This window comes from Rhamphochromis longiceps, linkage group LG1 (assembly GCF_057381845.1).
Source record: "Rhamphochromis longiceps isolate RC_006_pf linkage group LG1, R_longiceps_female_GT1.1, whole genome shotgun sequence".
Lineage (NCBI taxonomy): Eukaryota > Metazoa > Chordata > Actinopteri > Cichliformes > Cichlidae > Rhamphochromis > Rhamphochromis longiceps.
In genome coordinates, this window is record NC_140557.1 from 25100501 (window position 1) to 25125598 (window position 25098).

Sequence of the window (25098 nt, forward strand, 5' to 3'; positions counted from 1 at the left end):
AAGGGCTAAATAATTGTTTATGTGAGGCAGATTGCGGCGTCAGGTTGCGAGGGTTGCTGTCAGGGCTTTGTCTAGTGTGACCAAGTTCATAATGACAGTTTAATATATACTTGAAAATAAATATGAATAACAGTATATAACAATAGATGTAAAGAAAAAAAAACGGATGGCAATTTCAACAACATTCAGTAGATCATTGCAAAATTCAAGTGTAGCATCCAAATGTAAATATTCTTTCAAATTGTTTATTTTCTATATCCTCTTATTCTGCTGAGTGTTGTGCAAACCGAAGAATATCTCAGCATGCATTGAGCAAAAGGTCGGGAACACCCTTTATTAATATTAAATGTAGATCTTAAATTTCTCTTGGCTTCATGTTTCTGCCTTACAGCATTTATTTCGGTACCCAAATATGCACGCAGTGTCTCATTAAATCTGAAGTACGACCTTGTGTATAAAAAGAACAGTGTCCATTTCTCACTGGAAAACTGAAGTGCGAGAATGTGCTCTACTTTTCTCATTCCTAAAACTCTTCAAGCCTCATTAACTTTGAAAACAAGCCAACTAGCTGCTGTGAATGTTTTGTAGCATTTGCTTGAGCCAAGAAAAGGCTCTGTACCTCGTGCAGGGAGACAGAGTCCTTGCTGGAGAGGGCTGTGACTGAGGCAGATGATAATGGGAAAAGTTTTGTGTTTTATGCGGTGTCTCTCGTGCCCAGCAGGAAGGTTTAAAGTTCACTGTAGTGTGGACGTTGAAATATTACATTCTGATTTTTATCATTGTAATAAATCAAAGAATCAGTGCAGTGTTACATTTAAAGGTTGTTCGGATAAGTACTCTTGTTTTGTGTTGCCAGAGTTGGCTGGTCTGCTCCACTCTGCGTGGGAGAAATGGCACACATCCATACACATATGTAAAATATTGTTTCAATAAGGCGAGATCATTAAAAGGAATTGAACTTGATTTATTGACATACAGAATTCAGTTACACTATTTGGTGATTCGATTCCGATGGCCCATCACAGCAGAACTGAATCCCAGTGGTGACAGGAATTAGGGCAGGACCGCCTGCAGTCTGCACGCTAGTAATGGTGAAAATAAGATGGAGGTGTGGCGGGGCGTGATTGCGGATGCCGTGCAGGTGCGTCCGCCTCCTCTGCACGGCACCGCAGGCCACGCCCCGCCACAGGAGGCTTGCGTGAGGTAGAGTCTGCATGACAGAATGAAGGATGAGCAGTTACGATTCAAAGTACACAGAGTGGAGGCTGATTGGACTACGGCAGTGATGTCAGCATTGAGTTTTACAGTGTGGGAAAGTGGAAGTCACTAGACTAGCAGCCAAACATCTGGGAGAGCAGACAGATGAGTCAATACAGATGTTCATTATTGAACTTACACATAAGCTTCATTAAAATGTCATTGTTTTGCCAGGTAGTCTCTCCTATAAACCCAAATACTTAATGATTTTTTTTTTATTTTAGAGGTAATGATTGTGGCTTATAGAAAATCAGAAATCCACTTCCTGAAATTTTTAGAATATTTATTTAGAATAAAGAATATGAATACTTTCAGTAAATACAACCACAATAATAGGGAAGGCTGCTGACTTGACAGTTGTCCAGGTGACGATCATTGACATCCCTCTACTGGGAAGGCAGGGCGCAGAAGGCCATTGCTGAAAAGACGGGCTGTTTGCAGAGTGCTGTGTCAAAACGTATTAGTGCAGAGTTGACTAGAATAGAGAGGCAGACAGATACTGTAGATGAGTGTGGTAGAAAAAGGTACACAAGCAACAAGGATGAGAGGATTGTCAAGGCAAGTACCCTTACCCTTCATTCTAATTTGTGTTGTACAGTTATTTCATTTTTAACCTTAATTTATATTTTATTCCTTCCTAGTTAAATTTACCCTTTTTAATTTTTCATATTTATTTCCTATCTTATTCATAGCCTTTTCCTTTTTTGTTTTCTTTAGGTCACGAGCAGTTGTCCAAGCATTTCACTACATATCGTACTGTGTATGACTGTGTACGTGACAAATAAAATTTGAATTTGAAGTAAAGTGGAGAACTTGGAAGAGCTTCATGAGGAGCGGATTGAGGCTGGTATCAGTGCATCAAGAGCCACCATGCACAGATATCTTCAGAAAAGGAGCTACATGGTCGTAGCTGAGGGGCGGCTACAATTCAGGTGGTAGAGCATGTCATCTACTAATCAGAAGGCGGTTCAATCCCTGGCTGCTCCTGTCTGCATGCCAAACTTCCTTGGGCAATTTCCTTGATGCAAGTTGCTCTTGAAAACACTTAACAATAGAAAAACGTGCCTGTGTAAATGGGTGTGAGTAGTTGAATGAGGCACGTTATATAAAGTGAAGGGCCAGTCCATTTACATCACCATTTACAGATGTTACATTTCTATTACGAAGCAACTGCTGAACCAGATGCAATGTCAGATGTTCCTTATGTGGGCTGATGAGAAAAAGAACTAGACTGCTGCTCAGTGTTCCCTCTTTTTTCAGATGAAAGTAAATGTTGAGTATGTGTTTGTAGGTGTTTGGAGTCCAGTGTGAAGTTTCAACAGTCCATTATCATTTGATGTGCCATGTCATCCAGATCAATAGATAGATACTTTATTGCTCCCACAAGGGAAATCTGCTGGTGTTGGTGCACTGTGTTTTATCAAGTCTATCCAACAGGAGATTTTAGTGCACTTTCATGCCTCCATCTGCTGACAAGCTTTATGTCGATGCAGATTTCCTTTTCCACCAGGACTTAGTACCTCCCCACAGTGACAAAACTACTACCAAATAATTTGCTGACTAGGTTATTATTGTGCTTGACTGGCCAACAAACTCAACAGACCTGAACCCCATAATCTGTGAGCTAAAGGCCACTGTCAAAGCAGCCTGGACTTCAATAACAGCTTGGCACTACCGCAAGCTGATGGCCACAATCCCAAAAAACAATAATGCAGCAATTTATAGTAAAGGAGCCCTATGTATTGTGTGTATAAATGAACATGCACTTTTCAGGAGTTTAACACTTCTTATTACATCTTGAGACTTACTATAAATTATTTCTGATTGATCTTAGGTATTGTATTTCTGATATTTATGAACTCTCTAAACCATAATAATTCAAATTAAAGCAAAAAAGGTTTGACGTTTAAGGATGATATAATATAATCTTTATAATCCTTTTTTTTTTTTAAATGTTATTTTTTGTTTCTTATGTGGAGCGGTAGAGATATGACAAAGAACTTTAATGACTCACTCATGATATTTGGATGAGCGGCTCCCAAGAAAGCTGGCTTCAAGTGCCGAAACAGTGGCAAAGACAGGAGAAGTCAGTGAATCGCAAGCTTCATTAGGACACATTCACTGGGGAACAAGTTAAGATATCTTACACCATTAATAAAAACAATAATAGGCCAAAATTCAGGCAAACTTGAACTATAATTCCTTCTCTGGTTACCATGAATGTCAAAATTCCAGATATCGTACAGGTATGCTGACAGATCTCATCCCCACCTCAAGAGCCAGAAGTAGCAAATTGCCCTCTCGATGGATGTTTGAAGGAACTGCAATTGTTGCTACATTATTTCAACTTATTAATTCTTACTCTGCTTCAGACACTTTTTCAAAACAAGCGTTGCTCTGGAAATCTTGTACATAAGACCTCTCCACAGATATAGGAGACAGTAAACACAACGCCCATCCCAATGGGAAAAGAAGGATAGAAAACTATGCAGAAGAACAACACAACCACAACAGACAATATAAGCAATGCAGGCAGGCTAACATCAGTCTTGGTCTGAGCTAAAGTGTCTTTACTTTTTTCTCATCTTTCCTCGATGGACTTAGCAGGCAAGCAACATGTTTACAGCCCGGAGCTCTGCGTAAACAGAGAAAATTAGGATTCGTTGCTTACTTCCATAGCGTCTGATACAAACAGCCTTTCGTGCTTTTTATTTCTGTCCCTGAACCTCACGCTCTTCATACTCTAGTTCAGGGGTGGCCAACCAGTCAGAGACCAAGAGCCACTTTTTTTTTACTGTGTTACCGCAAAGAGCCACATCATACGCATGGGCACACATGAACATCACCCATCCTTTCCTCTCTCTCTCTCTCTCTCTCTCTCTCTCTCTCTCACACACACACACACACACACACACACACACACACATCTCTGCTCAGCCAGATTTATTGTAAATGTCACACACCAACATGTTAATGACAGAAATGGACTCCTACAGTACTAAAACCACAGGCCAGTCATTTTCAACAATGAACATTGTGTGCACTGTCTCACACACACAAACTCTCAGTTCAACCAAGTCCACAAACAAAAATATAATAATCTACAATAGCATTTACTTTTATAATGCATGTTGTTTAGTGGGACTTCTGGCATTCCTTGCCTTGAACAATCCTCTTTAAATCTGGCTTGTATTCCGTTGTTGTCACTCGAAGCAATTCTTTCACATGTGTGTCAGTCAGAACAGATCGATGCTTTGATTTCACATGTTTTAGGGTAGAAAACACAGACTCGCAGACGTATGTTGACCCAAACATTGACAGTATCTTAAGCGCAGCCCGTTGTACATTGGGGTATTTTTCCATTGGCACACTTTTCCAGAACTCAATGGTCCCTTCCCTTAAAGCAGGTTTCAATTGGTCCTCTTCACAAAGATCGATCATCTCCAACTCAGCCGCAGCTTCATCTGTGACTAGCGAGACTTTCAAACAGCCGGTCTCTGCATTAAATGGGTCGACGAGGAACGTAATCTGTGGCCTTTTCAATTGTAGATCATGGAACCGGGTCACGAAGCTTTCGTGCAAGTTTTCAATCAGCGTTGCATATCTGGCTCTTTGCTTACTCAGGGCAGCACTGGCGACTTGCCCGCTGGCTTTTAGCAGAGTGGGAAAATGCGTTAAATCTCCCTTTTGAATATGTGTCTTGAACAGCTTCAGTTTGTTGACAAACGCAAACACACTTTGCACTAGGTCAGGGAGCATTTTTAACTTACCCTGCAGGGTCAGGTTCAGTCTGTCCAAGTGACACAGCATGTCGACCAAAAAGGCCAGATCCATAATCCACTTGAGGTCCGAGAGCTCGGGATAGTCCTTGTCCTTCTTTTCCATAAACAGTTTCACGGCATCCAAAAGCTCAAAGAAGCTCTGACCGCTTCGTAAATTTTTGGAAAAACTGTATCTGCTTTTCTGCCTGACTTTTCAAAGTGGCCAACTCGTACTTGCGAAGTTCAGTCCCTTTTGGAAATTCCTGGTCGATGTTAGCATGGAGTGAGCTGAAGTGGCGCTGAAGATTTGAAGCTTTGAAATGTGCTAATGACGTCTGACATATAAGGCAGAATGGCTTACCATTGCGTTCAACAAAAAAAATATAAACTCTCCCACTCTGTTAAAAACGTCCTGTGTTCATCTTCATATTTTCTTTTTGCTGTGCATTTTTTTCCTGCCATTTTAAGGGCGAACTTGCTCCTACTGGGAAACTTTGCGGTATTTTCATCTCACACACATGCGCATTTGATGAAAAATACCGTATTGAACTCAAGCGAAGCGAACGCGCACATTTTAAAACAACAACATAAAAAAAATCAAAACACAAACTTTGATATGAACGTAAGAGCCGCATGCGGCTCGAGAGCCGCGGGTTGGCCACCCCTGCTCTAGTTGCTGCAACTGCATCGATGCATTCAGGATTTTTTTTTTCATTTATCAGGAGGGTTTTGTGGAGAGATTGGTGAAAAGTCAGAAAAAAAATAGTCTTTTGTAGCAGAGGGAATGAGAAATGGCTCTGCATGGATAAGATGTAATGCACAAGAAAAATGAAACTCACCAAAGGTTAAACAGGCCAAAGAAATGTCATCAAAATGCCACTTAAACATGATTTGGCCTTTTCGATTCTTTCATCGCATCAAACTTTGTGCCAGCAGTGTGGCTTGAATATAAGTGAAAATGCAGTGCGGTCTTCTGAAAAGGTCGATTGAGATCTATTTCGAAATAAACCTGGACTTCTAAAACAGAAAAAAAGGATGCAATTAATGCTTCACAAGGCATCTTAATGTGACCATCATTTGAAATTGATAGAAATGAAATCATGGAGCTAAAATTAAATGATTCACAACAGTAATTTGTTTTTGAAAGATCCATACATTTTACATGCAGGTGAAATCGTTAAGTGGGACTTGCTAATTAATGACATCATGACTAACGCACACTCCAAAGTGTGACTTAAGGAAGCTGGGATGTTGCAGCTAGGTGCTAAAACGTATGCTTAATTAAATGTTATACATGGGTTTAAGTTTCCTAGTATTAGTCATCAGGTGGGTTCTTTATTCATTTTGTGCACTATGACCTACTCATGGCAGTGAAGCTTTTTTCAAACATTTATCTAGTGAATGATGATCAATCATGATGAAATTGGTTGTGGTTGTAGCCCAGTGGCAAACAGATGGAATTAGAGACTGTTTATTGTAATTATTATTAAAGGTGTTTTATTTTGTTCAGTTAAAAGCACTCATGATTGGAGAGAGACTCTAAAGAAAAAATCCAAATTATTTTGTATGGAATTGCATTGTTTGTGTTATTTATTTATTTATTTTGTTTCTCAAAGGTTATTTTTTGACCTGGATACAAATGCAGTCCAACCAATGGGATTGTTTGTCCCGCCTTGTTTTTCATGTTTGGTTGCGCTGCTAAGGCTGCTTAGACCACACGCGCCATAGCAGTACCTGTGGGGAAAACGTGGTAGCTGTTGAAACAGCGAAGCTGTTGGTGTCTGCTTGATTAGCCGCCAGATTTGGATAGCCGAAGCTAGTTTTATGAATACGAAGTGCTTTGCACTGGTGAGTAACGAAACTGTTATAGCCGCTGATCGGCATCCTGAAATGTTAATGTTGTTCGCTTCAAAAAACAAACGCTAATGGTGACGGTACTATGCAAGTAGCTAGCGAGTGTGCTAAACGCTCACTCCCGTTGTTAAGCGTTAGTTGAGAACTTATTAGCTGTTGTTAGGTTAAGGAAAAAACAGTATGTCTATCTGTTGTATTGAAATGTTTTATTGTGTTACTTTTATTCATCACTGTTGTTACTTGACCGTGAGCAGAGTATATTGAGTTTGCTGCTTTTAATGAGCAGTGTGAATTGCTTTAATGATTGGTGATAGCTACATTGCCATGTAATGAAAACGTTTAGAATTTGATTAGTTGTACAACATTAGAAATTGAAACACATTTTGTTCATGATTTATACTTTAAACAGAAGTGTTAGTTAAGTGTGAACCGTGTTCATTTGAAGTAATTCTGACCTCACTCTTAGGTCAGGTTTTTTGAGTTGGAGAAAGGAGCCGAGACTCCTCGGAGAACATTGGATTACAGACTTTGTGGAAATCCGCAGAAGAGGAATAATTTTCCATTGCAATGGATGGCGAGCCACAGCCCATTTGGAATTGAATCTTGAAGTCTGGTTGCCTGAACTGTGGTAGGACAAAACAGTGCAAACCATACATCGATCGTGGACTGAACTCACACCAATAACTCACCAGATCACCAAACAGGCCTGATCTGGATCCTATTGACACTTTAAAAGACCCGGGTCTAACATTCTTTTCTTTTTTATTTTGGGTATCTGTGCGCGCACACACAATTTTGGTTGTTATTGTAAAGGCAATACAGTGCACAAATTTCAAATACAGTTGAACTATTGCTTCATCATTTGCAGTTGTGTTTTCATTGTGGTTACCCATCCTCTGGGCTCCTGTCGTTCCTGAAATCTTCTGATTTGCCCATTGTTTATATATTTTGTTACATACTGGTTACAGTGTAAAAGTGGCGAGCCAGCCAGGAGCCTTGAATTAATGGGTGACGATAGTGAAGCATATTTTGTGTGATTGAGCTTTTGGTAAGACCGTCTGTCGCACCAAAAGATGGATTTTGTTGAAAAATTAGGTATTAAGGTCCCAAATGCTGTCATAGTGCGTGGGGTAACAGGATCAGAAAAGGATGAAGAGATTTTTGAGTTCTTAAAGCAGTACGGCTCTATTAGTAGGGTCCTCACCATTGATGATCAAGTATCTGAATTCAACAAGGATCAGATAGTGGAGTATAACTCAGGAGTAGCAGTGCAAACATTAGGACCCTTGTTGCCCTATGTCCACCCCTCAGCTGCCAATCCTGATGTAGTATTTTCTGTACATGCTTTGACAGATGTTTATTCCCAGAGAGTTGGGGGGAGTGTCACAGATACTTACCTGAGTGAACTGCGAGGAATAGCCAAGCTAAGTGGGAAAGATTTTGAAGAGGTACTGAGAGAGGTGATGACAAAAATTGAAAAGTCTGTGGGTGTCGCCGAAGAAAGTGTTGCACTCAGTACTGAGGTTGAAATAGAGGAAGTTGATCATACTGACAGGCCCAGCCAGACCCCTGCTACTTTTATTGAATCAGCTGGTATTTCAGTCTGTCCTAAGCTTGGCCACGCTGATGATGAATATCGCACACCGACTTTAAGCTCTGGAACCAAGAGATCCCTGACTCTAAATCCTGGTGAGCTTAACCCACCAGACGTACAGAGAATTGTGGTTGAACACATTGTAAAGAGTGATGATAAGATGTCACGTACCCATTCCACCTTGAGACTGAGAGCTTTTTCTGGGAAGATTCCCCGGCCATATAATGAAGCTGATTATGATACTTGGCGCTCTCATGTTGATTTAATGATGGAGGACACTTCTGTTTCTGACTTGGAGAAGACTCATAAAATTCTCGAGAGCCTCCTCATTCCTGCTTCAGATGTAGTTCGACATCTTGGACCTGAAGCGCCACCATCTACCTACCTGCAATTATTGGAATCTGCCTTTGGCACAGTTGAGGATGGGGAGGAATTGTTGGTGAGGTTCATGAACACGTTGCAAGATCCTGGAGAAAAACCCTCAGCTTACCTGCATCGCCTGCAGGTGGCATTGAACCGTACTGTACGCAGGGGAGGTGTACAGCCACAAGAGGTCGACAAACACCTCCTGAAACAATTTTACAGGGGTTGTTGGAATCATGACTTGCTTGCTGTCTTGCAGCTAGAACTTAAGGATCGACAACCCCCATCACTCGCTGAGCTTTTGTTGCTGCTGCGTACTGCAGAAAGTAGGCAAGAAACAAAAACTAGTAGAATGAAACGGCACCTTGGTACTACCAAACCTAAGGTTGTCTCCCATAGACAGTGTTCAGGAAACAAGCGAAACACAAGCTGAATCTGAATCAAGTGACCTAAGTAAGTTAAAGAAGCAAGTTGCTGACTTGAAGAGTCAATTGACAGCACTCATGAAACAAAGAAAACCCACTGCTTCTAAGAAAGAACACATGCAGAAAGATGAAACTAAAAAACCTGACCATGCAAAGACTGAACCAGGGCCCCCTCCACACAGCGCTTTAACTGTAAAGCCAAAACCGTGGTACTGTTTCCGTTGTGGGGAGGATGGTCATATTGTGGCCACCTGTGAGTCAGATCCAAATCCTGCCCTGGTAGCTGCTAAAAGAAAGGAACTGAGAATCCGTCAGCAGTTATGGGAAAGCCAACACCGAAACACACCTTCGTTAAACTGAATTCAGTCCCTGTCGTGGGACAGATGGGGACTGCAACGGGTCAAACACGTCCCGCTGATAAGAAGCCTAAAGTGACCACTAAGAAGGGTGCCATGTTAACATTGAATGCTGAGCGTGGTAATTTCAAATTACCCAAAGGTTTAATAGGGGCGAAAACTACAGCACAGGTTCAAATAGAGGGCAATTGTGTTAGCTGCTTAATGGATACAGGCTCTCAAGTCACCACTGTTCCCCAGTCGTTTTACAATCAGAACCTGTCACAACATGAGATCCGGCCTCTCTTTGAGCTTTTGGAGGTTGAAGGAGCCAATGGCCAATCTGTGCCTTATCTAGGCTACATTGAGATTAATGTTGTATTCCCCAAAGAGTTTTTAGGTGCTGAGGTTGAAGTCCCCACACTAGCATTGGTGGTTCCAGATGTTCGTACAGTCCCCCAGCCACTAGTTTTGATAGGTACTAACACACTAGATCTACTTTACGAACTCCATCGTGATACCTGTCCTGAAGAGTATGAACCATCACAATATGGTTACAAAGCAGTGCTAAAGATTTTGGGGCTGCGACACAGGCAGTGCAAGGATAACCGCCTTGGTCTGGTCACCTCGCTCGGAAAAGACCCCCAGCTAGTTCCAGCAGGACAAACCGTAGTGTTAGAGGGGTTCATTGATGTAAACAGTCATACCACTGAGAAATCTGTCCTCTTAGAACATCCCTCCTTGTCAGCACTGCCAGGTGGGGTGTTAGTTAAACCTTGCCTCATTGACTTGCCCCAGAAAGCGCCATATAAAGTGCCAGTCGTAATGACTAATGAGCTGGATCATGATGTTGTTATTCCCCAGAAGTGTGTGATTGGGGAAATCAGTGCATTTCATCGTGTTCTCTCACATGAGCATTGTGTGGTGACACCAGATTCTAGCACCAAGCAGAAGCTAGGCCTCAACTTCAACTTCGAGGACTCACCCATAAGTGCTGAGTGGAGAGAGAGAGTAACACAAAAACTTGCCAATATGCCGGAGGTCTTCGCGCAAAATGACATTGACTTTGGGAGAACTAATCAGGTAAAACACCAAATCAAGCTATCTGATGAGACTCCATTTAAGCACAGGGCACGCCCCATACACCCAAATGATCTGGAAGCTGTCCGAAAGCACTTGCTAGAACTTCAACAGGCAGGTGTGATCAGGGAGTCCACATCACCCTTCTCTTCTCCCATAGTGGTGGTGAGGAAGAAGAATGGGGATGTGCGTCTCTGTGTTGATTACAGGAAGCTCAATCTGCAAACAGTGAAGGATGCTTATGCACTCCCAAACTTGGAGGAGACTTTCTCCACGCTGACTGGTTCCCAGTGGTTTTCTGTCCTCGACTTAAAATCTGGTTACTACCAGACTGTGGGGAAAACGTGGTAGCTGTTGAAACAGCGAAGCTGTTGGTGTCTGCTTGATTAGCCGCCAGATTTGGATAGCCGAAGCTAGTTTTATGAATACGAAGTGCTTTGCACTGGTGAGTAACGAAACTGTTATAGCCGCTGATCGGCATCCTGAAATGTTAATGTTGTTCGCTTCAAAAAACAAACGCTAATGGTGACGGTACTATGCAAGTAGCTAGCGAGTTTGCTAAACGCTCACTCCCGTTGTTAAGCGTTAGTTGAGAACTTATTAGCTGTTGTTAGGTTAAGGAAAAAACAGTATGTCTATCTGTTGTATTGAAATGTTTTATTGTGTTACTTTTATTCATCACTGTTGTTACTTGACCGTGAGCAGAGTATATTGAGTTTGCTGCTTTTAATGAGCAGTGTGAATTGCTTTAATGATTGGTGATAGCTACATTGCCATGTAATGAAAACGTTTAGAATTTGATTAGTTGTACAACATTAGAAATTGAAACACATTTTGTTCATGATTTATACTTTAAACAGAAGTGTTAGTTAAGTGTGAACCGTGTTCATTTGAAGTAATTCTGACCTCACTCTTAGGTCAGGTTTTTTGAGTTGGAGAAAGGAGCCGAGACTCCTCGGAGAACATTGGATTACAGACTTTGTGGAAATCCGCAGAAGAGGAATAATTTTCCATTGCAATGGATGGCGAGCCACAGCCCATTTGGAATTGAATCTTGAAGTCTGGTTGCCTGAACTGTGGTAGGACAAAACAGTGCAAACCATACATCGATCGTGGACTGAACTCACACCAATAACTCACCAGATCACCAAACAGGCCTGATCTGGATCCTATTGACACTTTAAAAGACCCGGGTCTAACATTCTTTTCTTTTTTATTTTGGGTATCTGTGCGCGCACACACAATTTTGGTTGTTATTGTAAAGGCAATACAGTGCACAAATTTCAAATACAGTTGAACTATTGCTTCATCATTTGCAGTTGTTTTCATTGTGGTTACCCATCCTCTGGGCTCCTGTCGTTCCTGAAATCTTCTGATTTGCCCATTGTTTATATATTTTGTTACATACTGGTTACATGGTGTTTATGACTGAGGGTTGAATAACACCAGCTGAAAGTTTTATGTGCAGTAAATTGATTCATTGATAATTTGTGATAAATAATGCATTTTCAAGACTACTGTTTTCGTAGAGATGTTGTTAAGCTTTCCTTTTTTAAAAATATGATTATTCAGAGAGAGAATGCTACTAGTTTGTGGGTTTGCGTTAAAAAAAAGACACACAGGCAATTCAAAAGAAGCATCTCTTGTCAGAAACTGTGCCACTGTGACATTTCACAGAGCACAGTGACCACAGTTTTCCTTGGGGTGCTTTCTACTCTAAAAAAACAGAAGCTGTGAGCTGTGTGTCTGTAGAAGCAATCCCACTCTTACTCCACCCCCCACCTTTCTGGTCCAAAGTCCAAATTTAACCGCCGAAGGCAACTCTGATGAGTGTACGAACATTTTCATTGATGTTATGATGATGAAAAAATGATGAACATTAGGAAAAAAAACTTGCATGTATGGCAGCTGGACAGAGACATGTGTTCAATGAGATTTCAGAAAGTAAATCAAACAAACTGTGAAGGTTTTGGGGGCTACTAAGTTGCTCCTTCAGCTCTAACTGACTTCAGTTCCGCTAATGCTCTCCCATTCAACATAGCACATGCTAATTAGTTTATCCTTGGCAGCCCTGCCAAGCCTGTGGGCACCTTGGCTATATCTCACCTTTAGTTCCCCTCAGATTCCAGACACAATAGTCACTAAAAGAGAATAATTTCTGCCCTCCGTTCTTGAGCCTTAGGCTGATGGGACGTATTCACAGCAAATAAGAGGATCAGACTGCAGTGAGTGTGGGTGCAGTGAAATACCTTAGTATATTAGGATGGGGGGGCAGTGTTTAAAAGGCAGGGAATCCCTCATGGATGTGCATGTGGACCACCACAGATGCACAGTTGTTTTTATTGCTTATGCCTTATTGCATTTCTTTTTCATGTAATTGTGCTTGGAAAATGCATTTTACACAGTTGCAGACTGACACTGACAAAACAGCGCTTTCTTTTTTGCCAAAGTTTAGGCACAGTGAAGAATCGTGCATTCATTATAGAGGTAGAAATGATCCTGTTTGTGAAACTGTGTCTATTTTGGTTTTGTTTGCTGCATGTTTCCAGTTTTAAAGCACCTTTTGATTCTTGTCTATGAAACGACTCGTACAGATAAATGTTGATTCCTTACCTTCAAAGGATACAGCCAGCTGTCGCCCTACATGTATGTGGCACACCAAACTGAACATTACATGTATAATCACACGAAGCCTCGTACCTTCTGATGACAAAATTTAATCAACCACATTCACAAACTTGGAAATGTTTAGCACTAGTCTACCGTCTTAGGTCGTTAGTATGAGCGCTGTTCTTTTAGACTGTTTTTGTATCTGAGGCATCCTGCTGTGTGATTTCCTGTTTCAGTGATGCATATGTATGATTGTGTGAAGGTGTTTTTTTTTTCATTGATTTAATAGGAGGTTAAGTTATGTAGGACTGAAGCTTATCAGGAAATAAACAACCCATTTTCATTTTTTTTTACACTAACTTTCTCAGATGGTTTATATGCTCACTGACACTGAATCTCAGATTCCACAGAAGCTATTGTGACACAAAAAATGGTGGAATTTTAATTGCTTTTACAGCTACACCCGATAACAGTATGATTTGCCACATCCTTCATAATCTTATCTCAATCTCTGAAGTGTAATGCAATTAGCTGTCACTGATTATTCTCCTCACATTACTAATTTCCATTGCAGTAGAAACTGCTACTTGTTTTGCAAATATAAGGTAAAGCAAGTGCCTGACTGAAGCGATTTTACACCCTATTTTGACCATATTGCGAAAGAAGAGCACAGAAATTAATTTATTTGTTTAGTGCTTTTTTTTCATGGCCCAAAAAGACAAAAGCAAAGAAGGTGTTAAATGTCATGTGCGTGAACAAGGTGGGCGCTCGGATGCTCGGAATAACCCACCGGTTCCACTGACATTATTAGCTTGAAAAATGAGGGACAATGGAAGAGATGACAGTACTTCAGCTTTCATTAACTAAATCACTTTCCACACAGAGTGCAACAGTGCACAAAGGTAATTAATTTCCTCAAGGGCAATTATTTTAGTACTTTAAGATAATGACAAGAACTCCTCAAAGTTCAATCTAGTAGGTGGTTTTGAAGGAAAATTGTCCTCAAAGGCCCAAACTGGAGTCGGTATAGCACCATCCCTGGTGGGGAAGTTAATACACCATGCAGCATATATTTATTTCTGTATTCAGACTTACAATGAAACACTGCAGCAAGAGCAGTTATTGTTGTAGTATTTTCTGCTGTGTTATTACATATTGACAATCTTGGTTAAAGCACGACGTAAATGGGAAGTGTAGACCTACTGTCACAATACAGATTTCTTTGTGTTTCAAAAGTGTGCTATTAATATTGTATCTACCATTCTTAACCATGGTTAGATAAATAGACAAAATACTGTGTACAGTGTGCTGATAGTTTGAAGACGGCTGAAAATACATACTGATAATAGTACTGTGTCGATTTTAGCCAACTGATACTTGAGATACTTTATTGTCTTGGCGTATTAAAACACTTGCACACACCACGTAGTGATTGACATCCAGGCACACATACCAGGGTGATGCCTGGGTGATTATGGCTCTAGTCTTAGAACACAGGCATACATCTCTCCTGCTGTGCAGGAAGGAGTTAGTTGGGATGAGGAAGAACACATTATCAGCGGGTGTGTTCAGATCGAGCATCAATCACTGTCTATCACTATCAGTTCCTCTCTTTCCTGTTAATAAGCAGAGCTTTCCCTACATGGTGTGCTGTTAGTTTTGCAATTGAAAGTAAAGGGTGGATTCTCTCAAGAGAAAACAGATGTCCTTGTCAGGGAGTTGCAAGGCACAAATATAAGGTACCTCATATTTGCTGCCAAGGGCAGGCATTATCCACTTTTAAGGTAAACTCACTTTTCAGAAGAAATCCTTGTCAACATTTATGAATATAAATGCACATGTTGTAAAATCTATGCCCATCTGATGACTAATAGTAGGAAGCAGACACACACGCACACTGAAGTTTTTTTCTTCTTTCATATACGAAAAACACATGGGATAGCACATAACTAACTAACATAACTAATTATATTGCAGCAATGGTAACAAAGATGTTTGTAAATCACTTATTTTAAAAACTGAATTTTTAAACAATCTAATAATATTTCATATTATCACTGAATGTAAGAGAAAAGCTAAACCTATGATGCTGCCAGTTGGCCTTGATGTCTGTGGTCCATAGATCACACAACTCCTGTAATTCCCAATGAAAAGCCCGTGTAGCAACCACTCTTTTGCTTCCAGTCCTGTCACACAGGGTGCTGATGGGTGGCAGCAGTGATGGATCAGGGAACAGATTCCCTCTCTCTTTAAAAGAACTTTCATGCTACAAGAAATGAGACTTGCTGGTTTTGACACAGATCAGAGAAAGATTCAGAGTACCATAGACCACGGCCTGCTTACAGCCAACCAAACCATCTTTCATCATTCTGTCTATCGTCTTCTCTTCGCATGCTTGTTGATAATAACCACTTTCCTGGTATATTGATGCATGCTCAATCCCCCAGGTAAGTAAATTCCACAAGGTTGATTCTGTTCATCTGGACATAGCGTTTTCAGTGGTAGAAACGTTTCGTCGCTCGTCCAATTGACTTCTTCAGGCTGAAGAATAAACAAATCAACTTTTTGGGAGGTAATTTCCTGGTAATATTTGTCCTACTTTCTTGGTTAACTAGTATCTTTTTGTTTTTCGAAGACTGACTTGGTCATTTGTTTGCAAATCTTCAGAGATGTTGCTTTTACACAGAACAAAGGAGGAAAACAGAAGCCACAGAAACCCAGCTGCATTTGCACTTAGAGAATGAATGTGTCTGCCAAGACTTGTTCCCTTAAAACCTGATAACAACAGACGAAGATTTAATAACAGCAGTTAAATTAGGTATGAATACAGTATGCTGACTTGCCTCGAGCACAAATGGTAATGAATATTGTTTTGATTATACTTGTTAGTAGTCATGTAGATCTTGCGTGGGTCAATATGGTTAAATTTACAAGAGAAGAACATCTTTGATTAAGCATTGGTGTTTAATGAAAGCTCCATCAGGCTTCCTTTTCCCCTTTTTTCTTCTTTCAATTTTATGCCTAAGCCATGCCTTTCAGCTTCAGCCCTCTCGTATAATTTACCACCATCCGTTATTTAAAAGGCAACTCCCTCCTGGTTCATGCCATCATTCAGCATGTCTTAAACAATCATTGCCCTGTCTTACCCACACCGGAGGCTATCACAAATCACTCTTCTCTTTAAATGATTTAGCTGTTCATTTTTTTGTGCCCGCCTGGTGCCTCTTGAGCTGAAGCCGGCATCACACCATATGTTTCTTTGGATCTGGTTTTCGATTTATGAGAACAGCAAATGTGTATAGATTTTTTTTTTCTCAAATTCTGCTTATCAATCCTCAATAGTGAAATTTTTACAGTAGTCAGGTGTTTTACTGTAAAAATACCAGCGTAATAATGGAAAACCATTTTTCAGAAAGTGTTTACAGCTGCCAAATAACTGCTGTCCAAACTGCAATAACTACTAATTACAAGCATTCAATTAGTAGCATCTATTATCCTTATAGAAATGCTTGTACTAGCGTCACCCCCATGGTATTATGTACGTTGAATTATTCAAGTAAAAACTGTCTATGTCAAACTCATATACTTTAACATGAGTTACCAAGTACTGAAAGCACTGTACATAGTTTCATTGCAACAAGGAAGGTACAAAAGAAAGAAAGCATTTCGACCATTTGCTGTTAAAAAAAACTGCATAAGTTATTGTTGCACTGCAATAGAATCACCTAATTAAATCCCATTGAAAGCTTTTCACTCAAACACCCAACATACCTCAAGTGAGAGTGAGAAGAAAGCGTGGTCGGTGCCCAGTATACAGTATCTTACATCTACCAGCATCTACATTTATAATCCTAATTACTGGGCTAAAGCTGCTGATGGCTGAGCGTGGTGGTCAACCCTGCAATTGATCAACAATTCTTTACATGCTCTGCGTCTCCAGTATTAGACTTTTGTAAAACACATATAACAGATCTAACATATCTCAGTAAGTCACCAGATGCACTGAAGCCAAGGCAGAGCAACTAAACAAAATGTAATGGATGCAAATCCTGCAAAGGATGTTGGCAGTGTTACCAACCCACTGATTATTAGCCGCCGTCATGGAACTTGCTTAACACACTCGTTATTTCAAACATGTCTGCATTTCAAACAACAACACAAGGCAGTAAAGCTAACACGGTCTTATTTAAGCATTTTAGCGATTTATCTTGTGACTGAGATAATACAGTATTCCTTCCTCTGCTGTGGGGACATTACAGTTGTATCCTGGAATATAAATTCAAGGTACAAGGCGTCAGGCTTTAATGACAGCAGTTCTTCATGTGAGAAATGACAATGTCTGCGTGTGGCTCTTCCGTGATTATACCAGGGTGTGAATCTTAACGCTTTTCAAGTATGTGTTCTGCCAGTTTTCAGAGAGCATCTTCAAAGAGGAATAATGAGTTGTTATCCATGAATTTTTCAGGTAGACTAACCTAATTTATTATGCTTTGAATTCATGCTTTAGAACTCTATATTTTCCTCTCTTCTATAGGAACTGGCTCCATGCATGTCTACTGAAAGAAAGGCTTTTGTCTAACAGAAGGAGCTGGCACAGAAAGTTGCTGGTCTAAAAGTTGGAGCTGGTGCCGTGGAAGGAAATAAAAAAAAAAAAAACGCAAAGGAAGGAGAAAAGAAATATCCCGATGCATCCCACAAATTCTTCTACTGTGTAATCATGCATGAGTTTAATTTTGGATAATTTAGTTTTCAGACCTGTCTAAATAAGGATTTGTTCTCAGAAGCTGTCTCTGCACTGGCACCAGCATGAGCACCAATGCTGAGTTAGGGGAAAAGAGGTGTGATTAAGAGATTCTGGGAGCAGGTCCATAAAAATCAAAAGCCTTAACTGATTTAAATTTGGTCAATCTCTTGTTCAAGGATATCTTCTTGGAAACGGAATGACAGTTTTTAGTCCGGCTGCTACTTTTAGATCGCTCCTGGGAAGTCCTGACCGTGGGAATTCAGACCACTCTCACTGTGCTCTCAGCGATTTCAACATAAACCTCGGACTTGCACAGAAAGAAAACTTCTCTTTCTAACTGACCCAAATTTTTTGTGGCAGATCATCACTGGTGATGATAACTGGTCTCCAGCTACAACTGTGCAGTTTTCAGCAGTTTTCATCAAAGAGACTACAGTTTCCAATCCCGAAGACAAGAAATTGCCTGTAATTTTGTGGCGTGGAGGAGCTCCATCGCCCTTCACAGATGCACAGAGAGTTCTAGAAAGAAACGTTAGCTGCAATTGAATGATCAAGACATGCAGAAGATTGTCTTGACGGGGACAAATTTAAATCAGATCAAGATTTTACTTTTACATGATGGAATTTGTACAGCAGACTGTAACGATCATGTATAGACTAATCTACAATAATATATTTGTTTACTTCAAATAATAGCCGTATTTTCCTCAGATGGTATACAGCATTTGACAAAATATGATTAAAATCCTTCATTAAGATTTACTGGATACACATTATCTTTCAACTAACTTACAAATCTGTAGAAGGAACTGGAATGAATATCCACTCATCCGGTATTTGCCGGGCCAGATGGTACGTTTGGATACCATCAAGTATCTTTTAATACAGCAGATGCTGAATTGTGAAATATCTCTGTTTTGGCTAGCTGGCTGTATGCCATTATGTCTAAAAGCCCATTATCCAAGGCAAATATGTGACCTCCCTATCTGCTGCTATCAGAGAGCATCAAGTACAGCCAAAGTTGTTTCTTTGATAGCAGAGAACGGGCTTCTTCTCAATTCAATCTGTCAGCTCGCGGCATAAAAGAATTCTATGCTCAACCTTTCTCTCTGAGATTTAAAGCAGAGATTCACTTAGCTGTCAGAAAACAATTGTTCTTTGTAAAGAGCGGTGGCTGGTGCAACTTTAATTTTAAAGATGTTTTAAATGAGCTGTCACTCGATGATTGATAGATTGGGAGAAACTTGCCTCCAGTTCATCTGTGTCCTACAACAGAGGGCTTTAATTACGAGCCCCTTGTATCGATGCTGTCAGCTCCACTGTGATATGCATCATGTGTGTGAGGAAAATGGATTTTACCACCTGGCTGCCAGCTGCTTGCAGTCTCATTGCACACAATGTCATCGGTTGAAAATGCATTGTCATCATTGCGGAGTGATACTGCCTGGGGATCGAGGCCTTTGAGATTCATACATTCACTCACGTGCTCACTTTTATTCATAGTTTAAAGTGAATTTGATTATGATCGATGAACAATCATGCATGAACCGACTTACCATTTGATCAATATCTGCTCTCCGTGTGTCTATTTTTCATACAAACAATGCATTTTAAAGTCCCTGTGCATAAAACTATAATGTTTCAGCATTCAGAAAGTAATTTTGGATACCATTGTGAAATGTGAAACTGTTCCTTTATCTTTACAGTTTGACATTTCTAATATGCCAGGCAGTAAATGCTATTTTTAACTGTTGTAACTTGAGTGTCTAAGGCTTTATGTCTGGGCATGTCCTGTGTGCTGAATCTGTTGTGCCAAATGTACAGATCTCAAATTAGGTCACTGTTTTAGGTTAAAATAAATGAGCGTATTTTAATATTGTTTTGATGATGATAGAAGAAATATTTATTTGAACATGTAAGGTGAATATTGCTCTGCAGAAACAGTGCTGAGGCTCACTGGATATTTTCATGGACATCTAAAGAAACCTCCAAGGTGTAAAATAAGAAAGAAATATTACATAAATATTATATTATAGACTGACATTTCAGTCAGTTGTATCGCAGTATTCAGATGATGGTGAGGTGGATTCGTTTTACTCAACAGAAGCTTGTAGCAGAGCATTTCTTACTATCATTGTGACAGTGAAAAACATGGCATTAGAAATATCAAAGGAAAATAAATAATTTTTTTATTCTAAGAAAAGTGACAGAGTAGAAATGTTTCTTATGTTTCTAAAGGGGGTGCAGCGTGGCACTCCAAAAAACAGCTTCATGAACAACCAGCTCTGGCAGACAAAAAATAAGCACACCACATAAAAAAGATCAGTGCTTCAGGTTTGGTAACTGCAAAAAGGAAAAACTGCTTCACAACTGATACAGATTTTGATAAATAAACGCCAGCAAGGCCAGAAGAGACCAATCTCCTACTGGTTTCAGAGGATGAGTGGGATCTCTAAACTACTTCTCAGGATTGGAAACAAGACCAAATAATTTTGGTCAGTCGAATCCTTTTTTTTTTCTTTTTAAGTCCAATTAATAATTAATAGTTTGAGATTTGTGGGTGTGAGAGCAGTATTCAAGGAGATGAAAGGAAAGACGGAATCATGCAGCGTGCTCCAAAAATAAGTGAAATATGGTAGTCCTCAGGTCTGAGGATGTTTTGCCTACTCTGGAATTGGACATGTGCACCAAATCCATCACACTCTGATCAAGAAGTACCACTTCATTCTTTGGAGACATGCTTCACCCTCAGGTCTCTATCTATCCGGAGAAGTAATAACAGCAATCCTAGCCAGCTGTATGACTGTGTGATATGCATCCTCAATATCACCCGACACTAATTTTTCTTTAAGGTCGCTCCACTCCACTCTGAAATGTGGCTGTGCGTCAGTAGTTACAAAGGACTCAGGATCACACATTGGTTCATTAGTGACTGATTTTGGAAATTTAAATCCCCTCCCTCATGGATGTTATTTAGAGTGGAGGCGATGTCAGCCTGAAGATGAAAATTGAGTATAATGAGTTGACAATTGTGCCAGATAACATGTAACAATACAGGTAAGTTATTTTTAACAACTGTGTGACAGCTGGCACATTTCTATTATGTATCAGACTGCCATAAGAGTAAAATGAATTTCATGAAGAAATCATACTCCGTATACTTCAACATAAGGACTAGTAGTATTTTAAATAAATACATTAAATAGATAGTAAGTAATAACTCAAGTTTTATTTATAGCTTTCCTCAGGAGACGGACTGTGTTAAATGTAGAGTCACCATTAACACAGAAATAAAGTTAAAGGGCCCAAACTACAAAGTAGAACGTGTACCTGAATGTACCGTGTTAGAAATAAAGCCAGTCACAGAAGGATAGTGTTGCATCCATTCTGCACAGTAAGCAATTCAAAACAGTGTGAAAAATGTTATCATTAACATTTACTGCAGCCCAGTTTGTTCTGATGTTCGATGTTCGATTCTAATTTTACAGTTAACTCAGTATAATGTGTGGAAACTGGGAACTATAATTAGTACAAAGGTTGGGGAATTACATTTATAGTTGATGATATTTTTGTTAATTTATTCTTTAACTGAGGAATTCTTTTTTCTTTTTAATAGATATCTGTAGAAATACAAAAGTAATCAGAGGCAGTAACTTTAAGGGCTGAACACAGATTACGGTGACACTGTGGAGTGGCACTTTCTGTACTCTTGGACAGCAGTCTGAGTTGGTTTTTGCTTCGTTTTCTTTCTTTTTTTATGTCCTCTTGAGTCCATCAGTCGGTGAATGGTTTAAGTGCTGAGTGTCACCGCTCCAACCTGAAACAAAGCCAAAGCTAAAAAAAAAAGAAAGAAAGAAAATGCCCAGTACCAGCTTGGGAAAACAAAGTGGTATCTTCTGCTGTGGCCTTTAACTTTCCTCTGCATTGCTGTTTTGCACGTTGCACTTTGTAAAATCAGGATACCTTTATGTTTGGTTCTCTAAAGTGCTGGTTCACTCCCTCTGTGGTGTACTTTTTGTGAGGCAGCAGTGCTTCTGTTGCTGCTCCTGCTGCTGCTAGATTGTTTAAATATTGACACCCATTATGCTGCCTGGAAGTCAGCATTGTTGAAGCTCCTATTTGTTACTTTCATCAATGCCACCATGGTCCTTTTGGAAATAAATATGGGTGTTCACCACTGACTAATCTGTTGTTTCTCATCTAGTGTCATTAGGATATGTTAATTCATGATAATTAAGGTCCTGTTGTCGTATCGCCCTTAAATGAATGATTGGAATTCATCAACATGGACATGAACACAAATTAAAACAGATGGTTCTGAATATTTAATCAGCCGATATCATGTGCAGGAAATTACATGGATTTTATGAATTAGGTTCTGTTTGTTATGTAGCTTGTTGTTGTCGTAGAATAGTGACAGACCATTCAGTTTTATGAAAACATTGTCTCTTTATGAATACTCCTGTTATTTTTAGTGTGTGTGTCTTCAAATGTTAAGAGAAACCACAGACGCAACTTTTTAAAAAGGTGCTACAAATATATTAAAGAAGCATTAAAATAGCTTCATTGTCAGTGCCAGTGTAAAGTGACACATTGGAGATAACGGCAGATGAAATACAACCTTTTTCTTCAACCAGGAATATGTGGCACTTCTGTTTCACAGCTGTAAGAGGATCTGCATCATAGAAGCTGCCAAGGTCAGAGGTTTGTTAGGTGCTTGTCCAGCATAATTTACTGGTCAGCCCAGAAGGTGACCACAATATTTTCTGGGCCGTTATTACTGACAGGTCTTAGGACATTTTGATCAAGGAGCGACTCAAATGTTAAAATTGCTTCACTTTCTAAACTGCACACCTTTACATTCACGCCTACCTGACCCAGTAATTGACCAGACTAGTATGTCTGTGTTGGCTGAAACCCACACTTTGCATGTTTTCCGGGAGAGACTGTGCCCTTTATTGCTGTATTTAAATTATTTTAAGTTACAGCTGCCCATCATGTTGTTGGCAGTTTAAAAAAAAAGTATAGATGGTACTAATAATGATTTGATTAGTTTGTCAACATTTGGATACACTAAAATGTAAATGCTCAACAAAGTTGTCACTGTAAAGTCAGTAGGAACCAATAACTGTAGCATATCTAATTCAAATCCATTAAACAGACTGTCTTCCAGTACAACATTACCCCGGTCTATTGCTTGGTTGAGCATAGTGAGTGCAACTGATTGCATTTATTTTGATGTGAGAAAAATAGAAAGTAAGATGAAAACATTTCTCATCTGAGTTTTGAGTGGAAGAGTTTTGAGTGGATGGGTGGGACAACACATTGGATTTTAATAGTGTGGACTACAACCTACTTCATGTTTTAAACTTGTAAAAAAACATATGTTACATTATTTCCCTTATTCACTAAACATTGTGTTCTGGGGTTTTGAAAATTTGTCTATTTTCTTAACTGCTTCTCTTATTAAGGATTAGGGGCTATGCCAGTTGCTATAGCACTACAGCTAAGGTCATTAGTCTAGTGGATAGCTTGTTAGCCTATTGCAGGGCTAACACAGAGACACAGACAACCACTTACACCTATGGCTGACTTAAAATCACCAGTTATGTCTTTGCACTGCGGGAGGAAGCTGGAGTACCCAGACTAAACCCCCCATTTGCATGCAGAGAACATGCAAACTCAGCTGGTCAGATCTCAGGACCTCGTCGCCGCTAGGCAGCAATGCTAACAGCAGCTCCCCTGTGCCATTCGGTTTTGAAAATCCTCACAAGAAACGAAACAATTCACTGCAATTTGTCACCCGTCTGACACTGAACTCCATTAGTTCAGAGGAATACTAAACAGTGTTTATTTGCGGTTGAAGTAGTTCACTTGAGTCAAGCTGTTGTTGTTTTGGTGCTACAGATGTAAGCACTGTTATTAACTTGGCTAATTTAACGGAAGAACTGTGTAGGCTTGTTTTACGGCTGTTTTCTGCACACGTGTTGCTAGTTTGGGTTATTGTTATTTCCCAGAACAAAGGAGATGTTGAAAAAAAGGGCAATACCGAGCAAGTGGAACTTGAGAAATTTATGGCCAATGGGAGGCTCATGTACACAGTCTGCATCTGACGAGTCCTATTTGGTAGATAATATGACTTCTTTAAATACTGTGCCAATCAAGAAAAAAAAAGCTCCAAGTGATGGATATTTTATGGTGACATAAAATGTTAATTTGTGAGTGAATGAGGTAAAAACATATATTTGTCTGACTTTTACTCATTTTCTAATATGTCCCTTTTTTTATAGGGAAGCAGTAAAACACTGAGCATTCTGGTATTATGCAGACAGCTCTGACTGTATTTAAAATGCATTACATTACCAGGCCAGAATATCTAAATTGTAATAATATTTATGCTAAGTTTTGTACTATAACCCTCTGGTCATTCAAGTCTGTTGGACCAGTAATTGAAATTTTGTCTTAATTAACCATACAAAGAATGAGGAATTTCATTGTTTGAGGCATTTAAGCGACTGAGTTCTCAAACTGTGTGAAGTAAAATTAATGGGCGAGCACACGTTTTCTTTTGTGGATAATGTGTTATTATCAGAGCAACAGAAAGGTCACCTTTATTAATCATAATAATTATTTACAGTAATTAGGCCAGATATCAAAGGAGGACTTCTGCTCTCAGAGAAAATTGATTCTTCACACTCAGAATTGCTTCAAGGGTATGAACACCATGTGCATTTTCTTATTTTGTATGCAAGTCCATCCTCGGTTCTGACTGGCAGTAAACCGGAGCTTCACTTTGTCATAGTTTTTATGCGGCATATTATTTATTGTGTTTTTCCAAGTTAAAAAAAAAACAGGAAAGAAAGCTTCTGGCTGACAGGATGATTAATAATAATGCTAATAACAACAGTATATGACAGACTTTTTGTGCACTTTGAAGAACTTAAAGTTATTGTATGTTACATAACTAAGATGTTACATAAAAAATGAATCGAGAAATAGAAAAGGGATATTATTAGATTTATGTGCCTGAAGACTTTAGGAAGGCTGGACTATACTCTAAAAACTTTGCAGATAC

The 25098-nt window shown here is 39.6% G+C and overlaps 1 protein-coding gene and 2 long non-coding RNA genes across 4 annotated transcripts in view; all 3 read left to right on the plus strand.

The window, feature by feature from the left end:
• gpc6a (glypican 6a) overlaps positions 1 to 25098 on the plus strand; it is a 191964-nt gene that overhangs the window by 47615 nt on the left and 119251 nt on the right. The gene's annotated exons all lie outside the window — the stretch shown is intronic.
• On the plus strand, positions 6463 to 7733 carry LOC146678795 (uncharacterized). The gene is made up of 2 exons (XR_014911396.1): positions 6463 to 6866; positions 7339 to 7733. It is a non-coding gene; the product is annotated as an uncharacterized LOC146678795 (long non-coding RNA).
• On the plus strand, positions 10801 to 11981 carry LOC146678796 (uncharacterized). Its single transcript, XR_014911397.1, has 2 exons — positions 10801 to 11114; positions 11587 to 11981. It is a non-coding gene; the product is annotated as an uncharacterized LOC146678796 (long non-coding RNA).